At 42.9% G+C, this 22,244-nt stretch overlaps 1 protein-coding gene across 1 annotated transcript in view; it reads left to right on the top strand.

Moving 5' to 3' along the window:
• The window catches only part of SCHIP1 (schwannomin interacting protein 1), a 175,923-nt gene continuing 153,679 nt past the window's right edge, over positions 1–22,244 (top strand). Inside the window, exons 1-2 of the mRNA XM_008266404.4 lie at positions 1–46; positions 14,085–14,149. The gene's annotated coding sequence lies outside the window, so the exon portion shown is untranslated. The remainder of the gene's footprint in view (positions 47–14,084; positions 14,150–22,244) is intronic.

Raw genomic sequence — 22,244 nt, 5'->3', positions numbered from 1 at the left:
GTTTGCAGGCAGCCCCATCCTGTGTCGGATCCACGCTGCTGTGCAGGTGAGTTCCCCAACCTTCTCTCCCCAATTTGCCCTCTATCATTGCTCTCTGGGCTGGAAAACACTGCTAAGATAGGGTCAGAGAATTTCAGGGTCAGCCGGGATGGTGTTGTTTAGAGAAGTTTGAGGTGAAGGAAAAAAACAAGGTTATTAGGGAAGTGTGCAGTAATGCAGCCACTGAGGATGCATCTAACTTCCAGCAGGGAGGAAGCAGCAAGGTTACAGCAGGCCCTGAGGCACTTCCAGAACAGAGCAGGGCAAACAAATTCACTGGAGGAAGAGGGACAGATTCTAGGTGAGACCCTGCAGGGCTAAGTTTAGACTCCTGAGGTATAACCCAGTGAACTGCAAGTTTAAGCCAAACAGAGCTGGGAGGAAACAATGCTTCTGCAAGGGCTGAAGGCTTTGCAGGAGCAGCAGCTACAGCTACAGGACTGACTGCAGAGGAGAAAGTACAGGGGAAGGTTTGCAACAGCCTGCAGGCATGGGAGGCTGCAGCCTTAACCCTTTGTGCAGCCTGGCAGGTTAGCAGGTAGACTTTGGCTGCCACCAAGTGTGGGATGGGGGTGCATGTATGAAGTATTGCAGTAGGAGACTACATAAATGAGCAAGACAACTACTTTGAAAATGTCTCTCTGGTATCCCCAAAGTAACACTTAGAAGAGAGAGTCTCTAAGCTCAGAAATTGTGTAGTCTACAGCAAAAGGCAAAAAGTCACATGAAGACTGTTTACTGCTCCATCATTTAGTAAGTCTGATTCATGATCCCTCCCCCCTAATTGCGGTCTGCAGTCTCCTGAGATATTAATTTGAAATTAACTAACCTGGGACCAGCATTGTGGGGTAGCTAGTTAGGCCACCACCTGCAATGCCAGTATCCCTGCTCCACTTCTGGTCCAGCTTCCCACTAATGTGTCTGGGAAAGCAGTGGGAGATGGCCCGAGTACTTTGGCCCCTGCACTCACGTGGGAGACCTGGATTGGGTTCCAGGCTCCCAGCTTCTGCCTGGCCAGCCCAGTCCAGGCCATTGTGGCCATTTATGGGATGAATGGGGGATAAATGGAATCTCTCTCTCTCTCTCCCCTCTTTCTGTAACCCTGCCTTTCAAATAAATAAATATTTTTTAAAAAGAACTTACCTAATAGAAATTGCTAAGAGCAGATTTCCTAACAGAAGTGTATGTTTATGAAAGACTGAGATGCATATGGTTGGGACTGAGATTTTTGTTGATAGAATAAATATTAGTGGGTGTGGTGTGGGAGAAGAAACACTTGATGGTCATTTTACATTGTCTCCAAAGCCCTTTAACTAGGCCCATTCATCAGCCACAGCCAAAAATGAAGTCCTCCCAGGAATTTAAACAGAGAGAGGCTAAATCACGGAGCTTGGGTCTTCTTCCTTCCTGACTGGGGGTGGGTCCAGTCATCTGTCAGAGACCAGTGATTTCTCTACAGTTGTGTGGGGGAGTGGACACAGGCAAGATTAAAATTCCTTACATACTCCATGTCTTTTAAAAATATTCATTCATCTGAGTAGTGACTCAGGAATTCTTTTTATTATTAACTAACAAGTGCTCTATCCACTTGTTGGTATTTTTTAAAGACAGAATGTTCTTGAAAAAATAGTTTGTTTTATCAACAGAGATTTGGTAGTGCAAGGGTTCCCTTTCTCTCACTTCTAATGGGTGGGCAATGTAGTTATTATTGCTTGCTGAATGGAAAGATCTGTTCTTGACTCAAAAATCATGAAGGAGTCCACTCGGGCCTTACTTATTCAGAGATGCAGGTGTTCTGAGCACAAAAGTCAACGTATGCAGTCACAATGTGGAAGAGAGCCGAGTGCCTGGCAATAGATTTGCTTCATTTTGTATGACACTAAATGGAGAAAGCAGTGTCACATATACTGCTTTCAAATATTAACTCTGCCAAGGAAAATAAAATCCCACCCCAAAGCTGGAAAAATCTCTAAAAGTAACATACTGTGACCTTATATAAATTACATCAAGGCATTGGAAAGCAAAAAAGGAGACATATATTTGGCTGATTAGGATGCCTTGTCCCATACTGGGGTACCTGGGATTGAGTCCTGACTCTGGCTTCTTATTTAGCTTCCTGCCAGTGTGGATCCTGTGAGGCAGCAGGTGATGGCTCAAGTAGTTGGGTCCCTTGCACCCACATAAGAAGATCTGGATTGCACCTCGCCATTACAGGTGTTTGGGGAGTGAACCAGTGGATGGGAGCACTCGTCGCCTGCCTCTCTCTTTTTCTGTCTCTTTGCCTCTTGAATAAATTTTTTAAAAATAGTTTAGGGGCAGGCATTGTGATACAGGCCACCATTCGGGGACCTCATTGTCCCACATTTGGTGTGCCAGCTGGAGTCCCAGCTACTGATTCTGATCTGGCTTCCTGCTAATGAACAGACAATGACTCAGATGTTTGGGGCACAGGTTGGGTTCTTTGCTCCTGGCTTCAGCCTGCCCCAGCCCTGACTGTTGCAGGCATGTGGGAAATAAACCAGCAACTGGAATCTGGGTTAAAGCAGTCCCTTCACTTACTCTATAACCTTAGGCAAGTTACTCAGCCAGTCTGAGCCTCAGTTTCCTTATTTGTAAAGAGAGCAAATAACTAGCAAGTGGTTAGGATTAGAAGAGGCCAGTACCCAGCAGAGGTTCCATAACTGTAATTTCTCATTTTGTTTCTGTGACTTGGGAAACTATTGTGTTCCTTGGCAGAGGAAATGAGTCTTAGAAACAGAAGCCAGTTCTGTGGCACAACTTGAACAGCAACACAGTTCATCTTTACCTCCCCACGCTCTCGTCAACACCCTCCACCCATCCCCCAGAAAACCCATTCTCAGTTATTAACCAGGCTCATTTGTTGGAAGTTCCTTGGAAAGCAAACCCACTACCACTTATTTTACGTTCAGAGACATGAAGAATAGTTGGTATTTTTTCTTTGGCATAAAATCTCATATTCTGCAAGGGCAAGTCAAAAAGTTCATGCCAAAATGGAATTAAAAGATAACATGCATTATCCATAAACCTTTTGCAGGCCCCTTGTATATACCTGAAGAACAGTATATCAAGAACATTTTGAAATATCTGTGAAAGTGGGCTTTTCTAAAAGTAAGCTTAAAAAGCATTTGGGAAGGAACGTTTATTGTTAGTCTCACAAGCGTTTCAATAATAACCAATTTCTACTTATCTATAACATATCCTAATACATTCACAAAGCTGTCTTTGAGAACACGATTATAGTAAATTTCGTCAATGTTTTACAGTATATTTGCTTTACTTGCAGTGGGACTGTATGTGACACTTAAATGGAAAACATTCTTCCCACCAGCTTTGAAAGGTCCTGACCAATGTCAGTAGCAGAAACAATACTGAAAGTCTTTTAAAAGTTCATGGAAATCCATATTATAAAAAATTTGCATGAGTTTCAAAAATTTCGGACAAAACTAAACTTATTTATTTCCATTTTCCATGAACCTTTTTGAAGTCCTCTGATACATTAATTAGGAAACGAGACTCATCAATTCTAAATAAAGTAAGAACGGATCACACACACAGCTGATCTTCTAAGCAGATTAACATCATCTCCGTCAGGAGATTGGCATTAAGCACCTGAACTTGACTATTTGAAACAGCTGTGGACTAAGGGCTGGTTCCTTTCTGTGTTTGACCCTCAGTTCTAGGGTCTACATAATGGGATGATAATAACACCTATGCACATGAGTGGGGCAAAGGCATGAAACCGGGGTGAACAGGTGTTCCATAATGATGTTGACTCGGAATGCTTAATAATCTCTAACAAAATCTTTGCACCTCAACAATAAGATCCTGGTGCTGAATCTTAGGTACACACTGTACAACAATCTTCAATATGCTAGGTGTCTAAGAATCTCTAAATTCAATTTTTAGCCAAGATAAAGGTTTTTAATTAGGTGGAACCAAAGAGATCATAGATCTGCTACAGGGATTAATGCAGGAAACACCTTGCCCATGCAGACCTGATTTAAGAGCTGCTTGGTCTCCAAGGATTTTGGACAGATTATGTCCTTTAAAAATGTTTTTCAACTTTTGACCCCAGCAGAAGTATATCTGTGCCTGGTACACTGGCAGACAGAGTTGGGATGAGGAAATGAGCAAATGAGCTGCACTGAAGTTCAGAGATCCTGATGGGAGTGCATCTCTAAACACATCTTTGACTCTGCTCCTCCCCACCCTCTAACTATTCATGTCCAGCTTGTTTGATGTCATTCATTCGTTCATGAAACCACCAAGCTGGAGAAGCTTGCAGAAGTGTCTTGCCCAGCTTCTTGCCTTCAGATAAAGCTGCACTCAAAACAATCGGGAACAAAGGCCACCTTCTTCTTCCCAGGGAAAGAGACTGAAGCTCAGTGTGTTGTCTGCCTGCCCTGGGACTCCATCTGGGACTTCTGTCTACACCTAACCTTGTAATCCAAGCCCATGTCCTCCAGGTCCACGTTCCCTTAGTGTGCCCTGTCTGTCCTCGGTGTTTGTGGACGGCCAAACCCCTGCCTATGGGAAATGCTCTTGGGGAGGGGAGTGCTGCCTTGGCCTGGCTTCCTGGTTTCCTCCCTTATTAGCTGTCAGGTGAGCAGTCTTCTCTCCTGACTCCAGCACTTCTATTCTGCTTCCAGCTTCCCTGTCTGTTGTGGCAGCTCCCAGGCCAGAAGAGAGCCTGGGAGGTGTGCTAGGAAACAATTTGCTGGGGCCCATCCCCAGAGTTTCTGATCTGTAGGTCTGGGCTGGGGCCTAAATATTTACAATTGCTTCACGTTCACAGGTGCACTGGGAGCCACACTTTGGGAACCACTCCTCTAGTGCAACACTGAGTCTCCCTTTGGTATTCCCAGGAACCTATATCTCCTGCCAGTTCTGGGATAATACATCTTCCAGTCTTGGGGGTCAAGCACAGCCTTCTCCTTACCACAGCTCCATATTAACTTTTTATTGCATCCTAATCTTAACAAGCACTGTACTACATACATTACAGTATTATTTGTAATTCTCCCAACAACCCTACCTGTTTGGGGTCATGAAACAAACAGAGGTTAAGTAATCAAGATCTGACAAGCGCCTGAAGACAGAGATGGTCTTCAACTCAGATTTGTCTGGAAAGTTAATACTCTCCATTATTCCAGGGCTGGCAAATAGATTTCCAACTTGTCAGTGCTGATTCTTTGGTAGCAGCTGCCGGGAGCACTGGGTTGAAGAGTTCCAGGTGGAATGGGTGCTCAGCAGGAGGCATTCTAGGCTGGGTGAGCTCTACCTGCAAGGGGCAGGAGTGGAGGAGTGGCCACGCTGAGTGCCATGTATTTGACATCTCCACACTGTGTCTTGCCTGTGCATGATTCAGTTTGGTTAGGACATAGAATCAGATGAGAAATGTGTATTCAGATTATTTCCATAAGGAACAATAAAGCTTCCTTCCTTTTCTCTCCCTTTCTCTGAAGGATGAATCTAAGTTTTGGGGCCCAAGTTTGAGACAGTGTAATAAACTGGAAAGAAAAAGGAAATTCAACCAGCATTTAGATAGAAGTACCTGTGAGGGACATTTTGCCATCACACTGTGGGGACACAAGAATTATAGAACTTGTAGTCTGTGCATGTTAATATTCTATGTCTTTCACTGTGACCTAATGGATTGCCTTATAGTAAAACAATCAGTGGTGACTTAATAAGGAGCTAATGACATTTTTAGTTTTGTTCCTCTGACCATCATTAATATTTTCAGTAGGGGATTTATTTTTAGTGTCATGGTCCTTTATATATGAAAAATGAATTTGGGAATGCTCTTCTGATTCATCCTAACATTCATCATGATGAATGTGGTAAGGTGCCACATAACTTAATGGTGTCTATTTTACTCAATCAGCAAATATTTATAAAAATGTATCCCCACACATTAGGGGCATAGCAGCAAATAAAACAGCTTGATCTCATGGAACACACATTCTGTAGACAAGAGACAGTAAACAAAGAAGAAAAGCATGTACGGTAATAAGTTATACAGTGAAAGAGAACACGTGTGTGACTGTGTGAGAGTTTTGCCATTTTCAGTCAAGGAAGGGCTCTCTGAGGAGGTAACACTGAATGTGGAAAAGAAACCAACATGAGTAGGTGTGGGAGTAGAGCACTTCAGGCTGTGAGAATCGGCAGTGCAAAGATCCTGAGGTTGAAGGGAGGCAGGGGCCTGATTAAGTAGGCTAATAAGAGTTTTTAGCTGCAGGTGATGCAAACCTTCTCCTTCTGTCTAGAGCGAGCTTGAAAATATGCAGGTGGTGATGTGGATGCAAAAGGCTAGAGTTGAGGGCAGAGCACTATTAGCTTCCAGTAGGCAGGGACAGAGCTGTTGGACATCTTCCCCTGCTTTGGATAGATTCACATCAGACTTGTGTGGCTCCTGGGGTCCTGCAAAACTCGTCTCAATTGAGAAATCCTGAAGCACATCTTGGGCTGTGGTAAGACCTCTGACATGTATCCTAAGTACAGCGGAAAGCTATTGGACAGCTGCAAGCTTTAAAAGATGAGCTGTATAAGATCACTGTAGCTACCGAGAGGAGAGTGACCCATAAGGAGATACAGGTGAAAGAAGGGACATTCAACAGGAAGCTTTGCAGTCCAAAACGGAGTGATGGTGGCCTGGACAAGGGGAATGTGGAGAAGGTTATGAGAAGTATTTTTACCTCCAAAAAGGCTACTAAATAAATATAAAATGTGGTTCATATGATTTCCTTATGTTATTTTTTCTGTTTTTGAGAGAGAGATTTCAGTTTCAGAATCAGCTGGCTTCCTCTACATTCATTTAAGAGACTTTTGCAGCACCAAATTACAGAAGACCTTGCTCTTTCAAATGCAAGTCCTTATCCTCTTGCTCTTTACCCTTGCATATGTATCTGCATTTCAAGTTGCTCATTGCCCAGAAAGGTAATCTATTTGATTTGAGCTTGTAAAAAGAGATAAAATTACGTGTGCTTCCTGAATAACAATATGTGATTTCTTTCTCTGAAGGGTCAATAGGAATTAGCCTACATATATCATTTTACAAGACCGGTGCCTAATCACATGAGTCACAGGGACCAAGCCTACATTTATTCTGCTGAAAGAGTAGCACTAAGTGAGCATCAAAATCTCTTGAAGAGATTACAGGCATTTCAGTACTGATTTTTCTTGGGTATTAAAGCTTTGCAAACAGTTTCCAGGTGCACCAGCACCTCCTCCACAAAGGCAATTCGACTTCCCAGATGGGGAGAATCCTCCTTAGTGCAGTGCTCACTCTTCTTTCTGCACCCCCACTTCAAGGAGTCTCCAGACTGACCCGAAGTAGCCCCCCAAATACAGTGCAAAGATCCTGAGGTTGAAGGGAGGCAGGGGCCAGATTAAGTAGGCTAATAAGAGCTTTTAGCTGCAGGTGATGTAACCCTCCTTCTTCTGTCTAGAGGGAGCTTGAAAATATGCAGGTGGTGATTTGAATGCTAAAGACTCCACTCCAAATACAGAGATGCACAAAGCAACACAATGGGAACCTGTCAGTTCACCTGTAAGACAATCCACTCTCCCTTGGAACCAGGAACATTCTGTCCTCAGGCAGAGTGGAAAGAAGAAGGAGGGGGCGGCTGGCTTCAGCTTGCCCTTGTGGTGGTGCCTGGGTCCCCTGAGTAGTGACTGCCTATGCAGCCAGGACATAGGCCTTCCTCATCAGAGTCCAGTGTACTGAGAGCAGAGGGGTGCAGTGACCCCAGGAGCACCTGGGTAGATGCCAGGCAGGTGGAATAACATAGGCTGATGGGACAACAGCCCACCTCCTGCCTGGCAGTTTCCAGGGGAAACAGAAGAGGAGAAACAGAGAGGCGGTAATGATTCCGATTCCCCCAGAAAAATTAAATCTTCTTTAACTTAAATCCATGACCCAGTCTACCCAAGCCAACCTCCTCCCAAGAATTTAAAAAGCTAGTGTCCTCACTTTGCTATAAAATTCAGTGAAGAAGCAGCTGTGCTTCCATCTCAGGACCACACAACAGCCTGGCAAGAGACAAGCCACTCACTACCTAACCAAAAAAGGGAAGAAGCCAGTATTGTGTATTAGAAAGAAAAGAGTGAATGTCTTCTGTTAAGAAATCCTGATTTGTGTTTGCTTTTGGTTTTGAGAGGCAAAGAAATAGCTCCAATCTGTTCAGTTCCCAAGCACCTACAACAGCTTGGCGGAGGCAGGGCCAGGCCAAAGCCAAAAAATGGGAACTCAACCCATGTGGGTAGCAGGGACCTAAGTACTTCTGCTATGGGGTGCTGCCTCCCAGATGTTCACTAGCAGAAACTTGGAATTGAGGCTGGGGCTTGAATCTGGATACTTGGATGTGAGACCCAGGCATCCCAATCAGCCAAATGCCCACCCCAGGAAATCTTAAGTAACTAGCTTTACAGATTTGGACAAGGTCACCTTCTATGGCTTCAGAAATAAGGGTTTGATCAAAAGACCCTGATTTGTTCCAAAATATTCATAATTAAATTCAAGATCTTCCCTGCTTCCCTATAGCTCATGCAAACCAAACCAAACAGTCCGCCTCACCCAACTGCCATCTTTGATCTACTGCATTCCCTTCTCTTTGCAGCTGCCTCTGCCTCTACTAGCTCTTAGGTTCCCCTGAAGGAAGGAAGTACCAATGTCATGGCTTTTTCCTTTGAAACACCAGTGCTTAGCACTGGATCTGACACTTATTAGTTGTTCAATACATGTTTGTTGCTGAATGGATAGGGAAGATATAAAAATGGAGAAGAATGAGCCCATACCAGTTCAATGCCCAAAAGCCAGCTTTTGCTAAAAACCATATATTCTGCCCAAGAGATCTGGACTTCTCAGAATTAAAAAAGGAGAGAACAGAGGTAGTTTTAGATATTATAGCAATAATTTTCAGACATTACAGTTTCTAATACCTATGTCTCCACTGAGATGCACCAGCTTCACAGGATTTTAGAAATACTAGAGTTTTACCTTGCTGCTATGGAATGTTTTATGTGTACAAAGAGCTAGAATAAAAGTGCTGAGTAGAAATTTTCAGATCCCTTCATGACTTCATGCCTCTTTAAGCTCTACCCGCAAAAATAAATCAGAAATTTAAAAACTCCCTGCATCTTCTCTACATAAGCTTTGATCCTTTCATTTATTTAAAATGTGTAACCACCAAGGCCTCATAATTAGAATTGCTAAAGACCATAGGGAAGGCAACGTGGGACCTTGGCCTGTCTGGCCACATTACCAAAAATGGTAAATCCTTGTCAGTGTGCTGCTGGGAATCGGGAGGGGTTGGTATGGCAAACCCGCACCAGGTCCTGTTCCAGGAGTTGGGTGTGAGGGGACCAAGCTAGGGCAGCACTCTGTGCCAGAGGCCAGTTGTCTGAGTCCTGGAATAATCAGACAGGACCATGCCTGAGTGACTCCAGCCTCAGGAAAAAGACCAGAAGGAAAAGGAAGCACGGCTAATTGTGCTTCTTCCTTGTTCCCAGCCCTCTGCTGAGCGGATGCTGACACGGGCGTGCCAGCAGGGCTGGGGCAGGAATAGATGCCTTCAGAAGTGTGGAACCTCCAATGGTGTCCCCAAGTGATAATGAATGAGCGTTTCTTCCAAAATAGTGTTGACAAGGCAAAGAGGGGTGAGCAGCTCTGCTTCATCACCAAGATGTACCAGGCATGGCTCATGCATTCATTTTTCTAAGCCCTCTTTGCCCTGTAAGTAGCAGACGTCATGAATTGAATCGCATTTAATTTTCCTGTCCACTGTATGAAGAAGTTAGTTTCTTGGACTCTTATTATTTAAAAGATTTCTTTATCTGCTTAAAAGGTAGAGTGACAGAGGAGGTAGAGAGAAAGAGAGAGAGAGAGAGAGAGATCTGCTGGTTCACTCCCCAAATAGATGCAATGGCCAGGGCTGTGCCAGGCTGAAGCCAGGAGCCTGGAACTCCATCTGGGTCTTCCACATGGGTGACAGGGGCCCAAGCACTTCACCTTCTGCTGCCTTTCCAGGCTCATTAACAGGGAGATGGATTGGAAGTTGAGCAGCCAGGACTTGAACCAGCACTCATACTGGATACATTGGCCTAATCCACTGTGCCACAAAACCAGCCCCATGCCTTTGGGTTTTAATCCGTCCCTTCTTAGCCTTCTTTGCCCCCAGGCCAGATGGGTTCTTAGTCTTTGCCTGAAAGGTAGTCTGGACTCTGATTTTGTTCATTTATTTGATTTACAAAATCTGGACTACAGACAGAAAATTAAGACATTTATGATGTCCATACACATGAACAGTACCATTATGTGTTTTAAAAATAAGGAGCCTAGGAGGCACTTGGTTTAGCAGTTAAGACTCTGGATTAGATGCCCACATTCCACACCAGAGTGCCTGGGTTTGAGTCCTGGCTCTGCTCCCCATTCCTACTTCTTATGGACGATGTGGATGGAATTCCTGCAGTGGCTGGTTGGAGATGCATGACAGATGGGAGCTCCCTGTCTCTCTCTCTCTCTCTCTCTCTCCTCTCTCTGAATCAGTGAATGAACAAATGAATATTAAAGAGGCTGCCAAAACCTGGCAAGTGCCCAGATGTCCTTCGGTGGGTGCTGTGGTGCAGCCACCACGTGGAGCACCGCTGGGCAGTGAAGAGGTGTGAACTATTCACTCGAGCAACAACCTGGGTGAATGTTGTGCCTGCTTCAGCAGCACATATACTAAAATTGGCAAAGTGAATGTCTCCAGAGGACGACGCTGAGAAAAGCTACCCGGAAATTTCCCAGTTTTAACCCACTGGCATCTCATTCCTGAAATGACAAATTACAAAACCAAGGAACAGATGAGGGGTTGCCGGGGGTTGAGAAGAGACTGGGGGAAAGAAGGAAGTGGTGTGGCAGTGAGAGACAAGAGAGGGACCCCTGCTTGTTCCCTGGGCAGTGTCAATGCCCTGGTCTGGTAGCCCACTGCACTTTTACAAGATGCTACCATGAGTGGGAAACTGGACAGAGGGCGCGAGGACCTCTGTATCCTTTCTCAAAACTGCCAATGAATGGACAATGACCTCCAAATAAGAAGTTTAAAAAGTAATTAGCTAAACAAATGGACATAAATGAATCTCTAAATCATGGTTTCATAAAAAGAAAAAAAATGTAACTGTATGTATACTAGACCTCATATAGTAAATCTATAAAGAAAGGCAAAGAAGGAAACCAAATTTTAGGACAGCATTGAGAGGGAAGAGGTGGAGAAAAAGATATTCATTACAGTGAGACACCCCAAAGCCCCTCAAAGGTGTCAGAATATTCTGATATAAGATGGAAAGCTAGGAAATGCTGGAGTTCATTTAACCATTATCCTTTAAACTGTGCACATGTTTTTATGCCTTGCTTTGTATGTATGATTTATTTTAAAATACATAGATATATTTGAACTCCTTCCAAAATATGTAAGATCCAGGATCTGAAAGAAACTAGTTAACAACTTTAAAAAGTTGCCAAAATAGCAATAAGATCTTCAGCAAAAACTTAAAACATAGCACAAAAAATGAGAATAGGAAACACCCACTAGCTCTTCCCCTCCTTCCCTCCCTCCCTCCCTCTCCAAAACCTTGCTGATGGCGAGGGTGGTCTTTACAGGAGTGAGGAGCCTTAGAACTCGCCCTCTGTGCATGCTGCTCTAGCTCGCTTTCTCTTACAAAGCCCAAAGCTTGAAAAGCACGCCCACCTCTCTGGAAGCCCACCTTCCAACCCAGGGCAGCTGCTGCCTGGAAGCCTGTTGAACACCAGAAATGTATACAACCTGGGGCCAAATGGGCCGCCTGCCTCTCCCTGCGTTTTCCTTCATCCTAGAGCTGCTCATTATCCTCTACTCTTTACCTGCCTCAAATAGCTCATTTTCCCCAGCCCTTGCTTAGCCAAGTTCCCTGCATTGGATTTCTTTGATCCCTCTGTGGAAATCAATCTCTTCCTCTAATTATTTTCTGGTTCACATCTTTGAACCCCTTCCAGTTGCCTCCATTTCTCAAGCAACCAGGTGTTTAATAAAGAATCTGGACGAGGTTCAGGCAGAATGGGGAGAGGCAGCTGCTTGCCCCCAGTGTCATGAGTTGCCTCCTCTTGAAGCAGGAACGGTGGATTACGAAGGCCTGTGACACCCCAGCACCAGGCTGGCACAGGGCGGGTGTGCAGTCATTACCAAACAGCCCATATTCCAGCTTGCACTTAGTTGGTTTCCCCTCCCACCCTCTTTCTGCTTCCAGGCTTTTTTTTTTTTTTTCACCCCAGTCCAATAGTTATTCCATAGCTTATTTCTTTGATGCTTCGGTGTACACATTTTTAATTGAATTTCCTTTTATTTTCTGCTCATTTATTTAACCTCATTAGTTTAACTTGTGCATAGGATTTTGCTTGTAACCTTGTTTACCAAATTAGCATTATTTGTAAATTATTCTATTTTATTCCTTTCTCTAAATGACTCATAATCTCATTAATGCCATTTTCTTTTTTATTTTTCTTGATTAGAGAGTAGACTTTCTGCCCGTATAGTTGTTAATTTTCAGTGTGTTCCTAATTATCCACAGGGCAAGGCCCGCGGTGGCTTGTGATCCTGACAAGGTTTGGGCTGAGAAGCATAAAGATCATTGTTTTAAAGAGACATGATATCTTGGACGTGCTTCAAAGTAACCTAGGGAGGGAAGTAGGAGGCTATAGGTGAAACAAGATTGCTATGCCTTGATATTTGCTGGGGTTGAGTGACAGGGACGTGGGGGTTCATTTTACTATTCAATTATGTAAATGATTTAAATGTTTCCATGATAAAAGGAAGGTTAAAATTAACCATTATTTTTTAAAGCAAGGAATGTAGGTATATAGTCATAAAACTGACCCCAGTGAATCTGCTGAGGATTTACATCCCATTATCCCCTTGCTGTTCCTGTCTTTGTCAATTGGTGGTCCAGCCATTCACTGAGAGGTTTAGCACTTGCTCCTCCTCTTCCTTTTTTTCCCCAGTCTCTGGTTCTCATGTGGGAAATGACATTGTCCTGTATGTGGCTTATCCAGCACCTCACATTCACATCCTCAACACTAATTGTCTGCACTTCCACTCCCTGCCAGCAACCAAATCCCTTGATTCTACCCTAAGTTATTTTAAAAATTTTATATATTTATTTACTTTTATTTGAGAAGCAGACAGACAGACAGCTCCTATCTGCTGGTTTATTCCCCAAACACCTGAAATAGCCAGAACTGGGCCAGGGTGAACAAGGGAACAGAGAACTCAATCCAGGACTCCGCCATGGGTGTCAGGGATCCAACTGTTCAAGCCATCACTGCTGCCTCCTGGGTTTGCATTAGCAGGAAGTTGCAGCCAGGGACAGAGCTGGGTATAAAACTCAGTCTGATAAGGGGCACAGACATCTTAACTGTGTCTTACCTGCTAGGTCAAACACCTGCCCCTAAATCATTTTTTAAATGATGCAGCTCTTTATATGCTGGCTGTTTAGCACTCTGGCCAAGGCCTTCAGGTTACATAGATTTTTTTGATGCAAAATGTACTTTTGTCAACATCATTCAACACATAAGCCATATGTAGTCCAGCCATGCCTGGCTTCATGTCACCTGTAAATTCAAGTTCAATATCCTTCACATCCATCCATGCTTTCTTGCCACTTCCAGCCTCTCTCCTGAAGCCCTCCAATGCTCACTCTCTTTCCAGCTACACAAAAATCCTTTTATCTGGGCTCAGAGACCGTGCTTTCCTCCATCGCCAAGCCTTTGGATGTACTGTTCCCCCAGAATGGAATGTCCTCCTGTCATTAGCTTCTGGGGAACTTCAGCAACTTTTGCTTATTTCCCAAGGCTCAATTCAAAATCACTCTCTCTGGAAGCCTTCCCTGATCTGTCCACATTGAATTGAATCCCATTCCAATACCTTTTTCAAAGCACTCGGACTATTGCCCACCCTAATATTTTGAAACCCAACTGTAATTTCTGGTATTCTTTGTTTTCTTTTTAGACCATAAGCTCTTTGACCTCTTTCAACTCTATCTCCCGAGAACCCAACCCAGTGCATGACACGTGGTAGGTATTGGATGAATGAGTAACTGAGTAAACAGAGGAATGGATGACTGAATACTGTGTAGCTCCTCAAGGCAGCACCTGCCCACACAGTAGCCTTCTCTAGTGGTTGGGGTCACTGCTTTGGTTATGGGAAGTCCCTCTAGACTTTGCCTCTTAAGTGCACCCCTTAACCCAGCTGACCCACCTGGCTCCACCCATAACCCAGTTGTCCCTGCCTCTGCTGAGTCCTTCCTATTGTGTTTCCCAGAAAGTGCTACACAGTAATTTTTAGGTGATACTCAGATGCCTTTGATTGTATTTCTGTTCATTTATAGTTACACATAAAACCTGTGATTCACAGAGAATATTGTTTAGGATAAGACAAATGTAGACAGTGCCATGGGAATCAGTCTTACCCAGACTTCCTAAGTCAGGGGCAGAATGCTCAGGCATCATCATAATTATGCCAAGCCCTCAATAATTGAAACTTGGCCATGCCTTTGCAAGCATAGAAAGCCAGGATCACGGACAGGGAGGGACGCCCGTGCCCTGAATCCCACAGGCTTCTCTGTTTCATTTAGGGGATATGCTGAAATGTCTCTTCCGGAAGTGTCACAGAGTATACATGTACATTTAATTATAACAGATGAAACGGTTCACTATCTTTTGAGCTGTCTAACCACATCCTCATGTGAACTCAGATCTTGAGAAAAAGTGACAGATGTGTCTCATTGATGTACATCCTCATCATTGTCTGAACCTACCCAGTAAAATACTGAGCTATTTTGATCACAAAGTTCTGTCCTTGAAGTGAGAAACTTGCCTTTAGCCATACATTTGAGTCAATTTAATTTATTCTGTTTTTTCATTTGATATTTTTACTCTTTGTTTTTAAAAGTTTAATTACATGGTTCTTACTGAATTACTATATTTCATCAAATCAAACACACCACTGATATATAAAACATTGCATTATTTTAAGTCCTATTAAGAACCGAGGAGTGGATATTTGGTGCAGTGGTTAATGTGCCAGATGCCTCTTAGGTTGCCCGCATCCTATATCAGAGTGGGTTCCAGCTCTGTTTCAAATTCCAGCTTTCTTGGAGGCAGCTGATGATGGCTCAAGTACTTGGGTCCCTGCCACATGTGTGGGAGTCCCAGATTGAGTTCCTGGCTCCTGGCTTCAGCCTGGCCCAGACCCAGCTGTTGCTGGCATCTGGGAAGTAAATCAGCATATCAAAGATCCTCTCTTTCTGTCTCTCTACCCTTCAAATACATAGATTTTTTTAAAATGTTTGAGACCGTAAATGTTGCCAACTATAATTGCAAGATGCCATTGATTATAAGACCCATCCCAATTTTAGAGATACTGAAATTATTTTAAAAGCTTATGTTAAAATTGAAGAAATTAGGTACACTGTTCGTAGAAGATGATACTTGTATTCCATTGACAACAGTGACAAAGTTTCCTTTTTGAATGAATTTAATTTAAAAATAAGTAGATTTAAAGAAAAATACCCAGTAAATAGTAGAGGTAGGGTATAAATGATAAAATCCTGGAGGGGGCAGCAGGTGACAGTGCCTGGGCCTGACTGTGTAGGCCCAGGTATACCAGTTGGCCCCATGTGCCAGCACAGGCTAGTCTGCCCCTCCTTTAGCACTGTGTACAGCTCTTCCCTGAGACAGGACATGATTACCTGATAGTTTTATCTGGTAATAATTATAGTGGTGATAATTTTCATCTCTCTGAAACTGAGCTGTGTCTTGTAGTCAATAGCATCTTGCAATTATAACTGGCAGCATTTCAGTTGCTCTTAGTGACACATAAAATGTGTTTTACACATCACTGGTATGTGAAATTTGATGAACCAGTGTAAATTCTACAAATACAATGTTATCAAACTTTTAAACACAAGAAGTGAAAACAGCAAGCCAAAAAAAAAAGCCAGAATAAATCAGAGACTTGTAAAATATACGGCTTTGGGGCCTACCTTGAGCATGGGTGAGGGGTTTGGCTGTGCCAGTGCTCAGGTTGGGGAGTATGGCAGTAACTCCCTCAGTTTATTTTCTGAGAGAAGAAAATTCCTGGGAAACTGACTCATAAAAGGCATTGGAATAATCTGGATTCGCATCTATTAAAACCACAGCTTGGCCGGCGCCGCGGCTCAATAGGCTAATCCTCCACCTAGCGGCACTGGCTCACCGGGTTCTAGTCCCAGTCGGGGTGCCGGATTCTGTCCCAGTTGCCCCTCTTCCAGGCCAGCTCTCTGCTGTGGCGCGGGAAGGCAGTGGAGGATGGCCCAAGTCCTTGGGCCCTGCACCCCATGGGAGACCAGGAGAAGCACCTGGCTCCTGCCTTCGGATCAGTGCGGTGCGCCGGCCGCAGCGCGCCAGCCGTGGCGGCCATTGGAGGGTGAACCAACGGCAAAAGGAAGACCTTTCTCTCTGTCTCTCTCTCTCACTATCCACTCTGCCTGTCAAAAAAAAAAAAAAAAAAAAAAACAAACCAGCTTACTTAGAGATTTCTCTATAGTTGCTTTCTGTTTTGTTTTGTTTTGTTTTGAATTTGTTCTGCAAGAAGTAAAGAGGAAAAACAGAGTTCTGATTATCTGTTGCTGTTAAACTGTTTACTAATAATGGCTAACTAAACACTCTGTTTCAGTGACTAGCAAACCCAAAAGTAGTATGTTTTATTTTTCCTAGTAGATTTAAGAGTTGAAAATGATTATAAGTAACTTGGAGCAAATGTATTGGCATAAGAAATTATGAGAAGTAGTTAATTTCTTATTTCCCGAAAAAGAAAACCAAAGAAAGAATCACTTTACATGGAGTCCAGGAGAACTATGCTTCCATTGGGAAAACATTGTTTGTTCCTGACAGACGATTTGTGATCCTGCTGCTTCCAGCTCCAACCCTGGTCAGGCTTCAGACTGCTGGGCACTGTGTGCAACATTTCCCGGATAGCCTTGCAGAATGCTTTGATTTACTGGTGCTTTTTCTTGAAGGTTATTGTGAATCATTAACCGGAATGCAATAGAGCAGGAGGTCACAAGTCATATAGGTTCTGCTGCTTGCCCACATAGCCTGTTTTTGCAAACTTAATTTTGAAGGTTTTAATACAAGTGTAATTGAGACGATAAATTGAACACACATGCATATCCTAATAATAGTATGCTTTGGAGTCAGCAAATATTCACATCATATTAAGCATCAATGAATCTATTACAGTATAATAAAATGGAAAGGTCTTATAACAGAAGATTATTTATAGGCTATTATTTATTAGTGTAATTTTAAAATGTAATCAGTAACAATTAGCAAAATTGATAATATCAGATCTGCAGCTGTTTTCAGTCACTAGTACTAATAATACTAGCAATAATTCTATATTGTGATGTCATTTGAAAGCTATACCTCTTCTAACGTCTTTGATCTTTATCCTTATGGTTGTTCTTGTTCATCAAATTTGCTGCATAACTTTACAAGAACTATTTCCTGTTACACATAAAAGTTATTGACATTACACATTAAATTTTCAAGTTTATTCATAGAATAGAATAAAATTATAAGAGTCCCCCAGTCCATTATCCTTTCTCTGAACAGATGTACTAACAATAATACATTTAGAAGGTATAATCCTTGAGACTCAGTGTTTTATGTTGGGTTCCCCAGAAGCAAAGCATGCACAGAGATTTGAGTGCAGATAGTTTATGGAAGGATAAACTTATAGGAGAGTGAATGAAGTAGAATAGGGCAAGGGGAAATCCAAACAGGAAGTGGAATCACATCACCTATCCTTGACCTGAGGAAGACATAGAGGACAGCTGAGTCCTTGCATCAAACCCAGCAGCTGGAGGGTGGGTATGGAGGCCAAGAACAGAGACCTGCTTGGACTAAGTTTGGTGATGGGGCCAGGGAGACAGGACAGGGAAGAGGCTCCCAAATGTGTGGCATGAATCACTGAATCACTTCTTGTGGATAACAACAACACTCCCCTCAAAATACCCAAGTGTTGAGTGTTTTTGTGTAAGGTGAGCCCCACCCTCATGAACTCATCTAACCCTAGTCACCTCCAAAGGCACCACCTCCAATTATCGTCAACATATGAATTTAGGGGTTAAGTGTTCAATGCATGAACTGTTGGAGAACATATTCAAACCATGGAGCCTAGCTACAATCTCAATATTTCATTAGCTTTTATTTAGAAGTAGTTAGGCATTGTTCTTATGTGTTCATCCTTTAGTCTGAAGGTCAGCAAACTATGGCTAAGGGGCCAGATCCAGGTAGTAGCCTGTTTTTGCATGACCTTGGAGCTAAGAGTTTTTCCATTTCTAAAATGCTGCTTTAATTTATATGCATTTTAATTTAATTAAAATAATTTATTTATTATTGAAATTATAATTTCAATTTAATTAATTGTATGTGTTAATTTTATAAATCAATGTATATTAATCTTTAATTAATATATATCACAGACAATATGGTCCATAAAGCTAAAAGTACTTACTATCTTGTCCTTTATAGAAGAAGTTTGCCAACCCCATCTTCAGTTCATTATGATCCTGCAGATCTTTTCAGAAGTGTGTTTCTGAAAAATACAAAAGTATTTTGAAAGAAATTGACACTCAGAAACTCCAAATTAGCAGGTGATTTATAGAAACATAAAATTTAATTATAAAAGAACTCATCACAGAATTCATAAAAATTAACTATACCTTTTCTGAAAACTATTTTTAAATGGAGTTCCTCAACAAATTTCAGAATCACTCATTTTAACTAAAATAAATATGCATACTTTCCCTTTGTTTTATAAAATGTTGCCATCCATTTTGTAATTACTGTAAAGAAGTAGAATACAAATAATGCAAAGGTTAAAAAACCACCTACAATCTTTTTTTTTTTTTTTTTTTTGACAGGCAGAGTGGACAGTGAGAGAGAGAGAGACAGAGAGAAGGGTCTTCCTTTTGCCATTGGTTCATCCTCCAATGGCCGCCGTGGCTGGCGCGCTGCGGCCGGCGCACCGCGCTGATCTGAAGCCAGGAGCCAGGTGCTTCTCCTGGTCTCCCATGGGGTGCAGGGCCCAAGGACTTGGGCCATCCTCCACTGCCTTCCCGGGCCATAGCAGAGAGCTGGCCTGGAAGAGGGGCAACCGGGACAGAATCTGGCGCCCTGACCGGGACTAGAACCAGGTGTGCCGGCGCCGCAAGGTGGAGGATTAGCCTAGTGAGCCGCGGCACTGGCCACCACCTACAATCTTACCACTCATAGTTACCCCTCCCACTGTTAACATTCAACTACATGTTTTCCTGAGAATATAACCATTTACTTTATTGGTCACTATATGCATAATATTACTCTCACTTTTACTCACTTAACATAATTTTCAAAAACATCTGATTTGACTGCATTTATTCCTCAGAATGAGTACGTCAAAAATTTCCTTAAACAACTTCCTGTTTGACATTTAAGTCGAAGCCTGTTTTTTCAGTATACTGTAAATGTTCCAGTGAGCACCTTGGGTCATGCATGTCCTTAGGCTAGATTGTTAGCGGAGTCACTAGGTCCCCTCCCTGTCTCTGTCTCTGCTCTCCTAACAGACATGTGCTCCTTCCCTTGTTCCATAAAGGATGGAGCTCCTCAAGGCTTGAGGCGTGGCCTTCTCTTCTCTATCTGGCTCCACACCATGTCACCCACGCACAAGCTTTCAAATGCCGTCTCTCTGCTCTGACTCTCATATTTCTGTCTCTAGCCCCAGGTCTCTTGTGTAAGCGCCAGTTATACATTTCCACAGATCTACTTGTCATGTCCATCTGTGTGTCTTATGACAGCTCAAGTACAGAATATCGAGAAAGGATTCAAGGTTTTCTCTCTTTTTCTTCACCACCGAAACCCCTCCTCATTCCCCATTTCAGGAAAGTGACAGCAGTTTTCCACTAAGTTGCTTATAAAACAAACCTGGAACCATCAATGATATCTCTTTCCCCCTAACCACTGTGTCCAGGCAGTCACCTGGCTCTGTTGTTCCTACTTCCTATGTATTTTATTTTTATTTGACAGGTAGAGTTATAGACAGTCAGAGAGAGACAGAGAGAAAGGTCTTCCTTCCGTTGGTTCACTCCCCAAATGGCCGCTACAGCCAGCTCTGCACCAATTTGATGCCAGGAGCCAGGCACTTCTTCCTGGTCTCCCATGCGGGTGCAGGGCCCAAGCGCTTGGGCCATCCTCCACTGCCTTCCTGGGCCACAGCAGAGAGCTAGACTGGAAGAGGAGCAACTGGGACTAGAACCCGGTGCCCATATTGGATGCCAGCGTTGCAGGTGGAGGATTAACCAAGTGAGCCATGGCGCTGGCTCTGTATTTTTAATATTTAGATTTCTCTCAATCACCCTAACCCCCACCTCAGCTGCCATTCTGTCCCTCCTGGGCTGCTGAAGGTGCTTCCTAATTGGTCTCTTCCCATCCACCCTTATCCTGCCCTTTATATCCTCTTATCAATTCTTTACCAAGCACTGAGTTTCTGAACATGCCAGTCTGCTTTTCCAACCCTTGAGTGCTGTTAGGATAAAATTCTTAATGCAACCCCTCCTCACCTTCCACGCTCATCTTGCCCTTTCCCCTTGACTCTCCTGCTCCGACCTCATTCCTTCCAGTTATATGATTGGCCTAAGCTTCTTCCAGCCTCAAAACTGACAGCCGAGCTGCTGCCTCTGCCTGTAGTGCGCTTCCCTTCCTCATCAGGTGGTCACTCCTCCCCCGACCCATACCCCGACGCCCGGATCTACTCTAGGGGAACTTGTTATTGACTGTAATCTACATTTTTGGGTACTTTGTCCCTGTAATGTCTGCTTCTCCACTAGACTGCAGTTCCATTCTGGGCCAATAGCATTTCGTGTCTCTCACCCCTGTAGTCCCTAATGCCTGGCAGGTAATGTAAGTGCTCAATAAATACTTATTGACCTAAAAACAGGTCATAAGTGTAAACTTTGTAAAGGCTCTTAAAGTATATTCTCACATAGCATTCCAGAAAGTTTGTATCAACAAACTTATAAACCTACCAGAAATAATTGAGGGTGTTCTTTTAGTCATACCTAGCCTAACACTGAGTATATTAGGTTGTTTTTTATGATTGGATTCAGTTTATTCTTCAAAACTTTTATTAAGTGGATATAAGTGCATTGCCAAAACATTGGCACAGTATTTTTTTCCTAGAAGCCTTTTATTTAAGGAATACAACTTCATGCTTTCCATAAACACAACTTTAGGAATATAGTGATTCTTCCCACTGTACCTGCGCTTCCTCCAACACTCCCACCCTTCTTCCTCCTCCCTCTTCTATTCCCATTCTTATTTTTTACCAAGATCTATTTTCAAATAACTTTATATACATATGATCAATTCTATACTAAAGAGTTCCACAAATTATACGGGGAAAAAAAAAAAACTGTCCTTCAACAGTCGAAACAAGAGATGTTCAAAGCCATTGCATCTTAAAGTGTTAATTTCACTTCTATAGATTACCTTTTGGGTGCTCTATTAGTTATCACAGATCAGGGAGAACGGATGGTATTGGTCCCTTTGGGACTGGCTTATTTCACTTAGTATGATGTTTTCCGGTTTCAGACATTTTATTGCAAATGAGAGGATTTCATTTTTTTATTGCTGTGTAGTATTCCATGGTATATATATCCTATAATTTCTTTATCTTTCATCAGGTGATGGACATCTGGGTTGATTCCATATTTTAGCTATTGTGAATTGAGCTGTAATAAACATGGGGGTATAGATAACTGTTTCAGATGCTGATTTCATTTCCCTTGGGTAAATTTCCAGGAGTGGGATGGCTGGAGCATATAGTAGGAGTATATTTAGATTTCTGAGGTATCTTCATACTGTCTTCCACAGTGGCTGCACCAGTTTACATTCCCACCAGCAGTGGATTAGGGTACCTCTTTCCCACTTCCTCGCCAGCATTTGTTGTTTGTTGATTTCTGTATAAAAGCCATTCTAACGGAGGGTGGGGGGAGGTAAAACCTCATTGTGGTTTTGATTTGCATTTCCCTGATGGCTAGTGATCCTGAGCATTTTTTCATGTATCTGTTGGCCATTTGGATTTCCT

This window comes from Oryctolagus cuniculus, chromosome 4 (assembly GCF_964237555.1).
Source record: "Oryctolagus cuniculus chromosome 4, mOryCun1.1, whole genome shotgun sequence".
Lineage (NCBI taxonomy): Eukaryota > Metazoa > Chordata > Mammalia > Lagomorpha > Leporidae > Oryctolagus > Oryctolagus cuniculus.
This window is presented reverse-complemented; position numbering and strand designations above follow the sequence as displayed.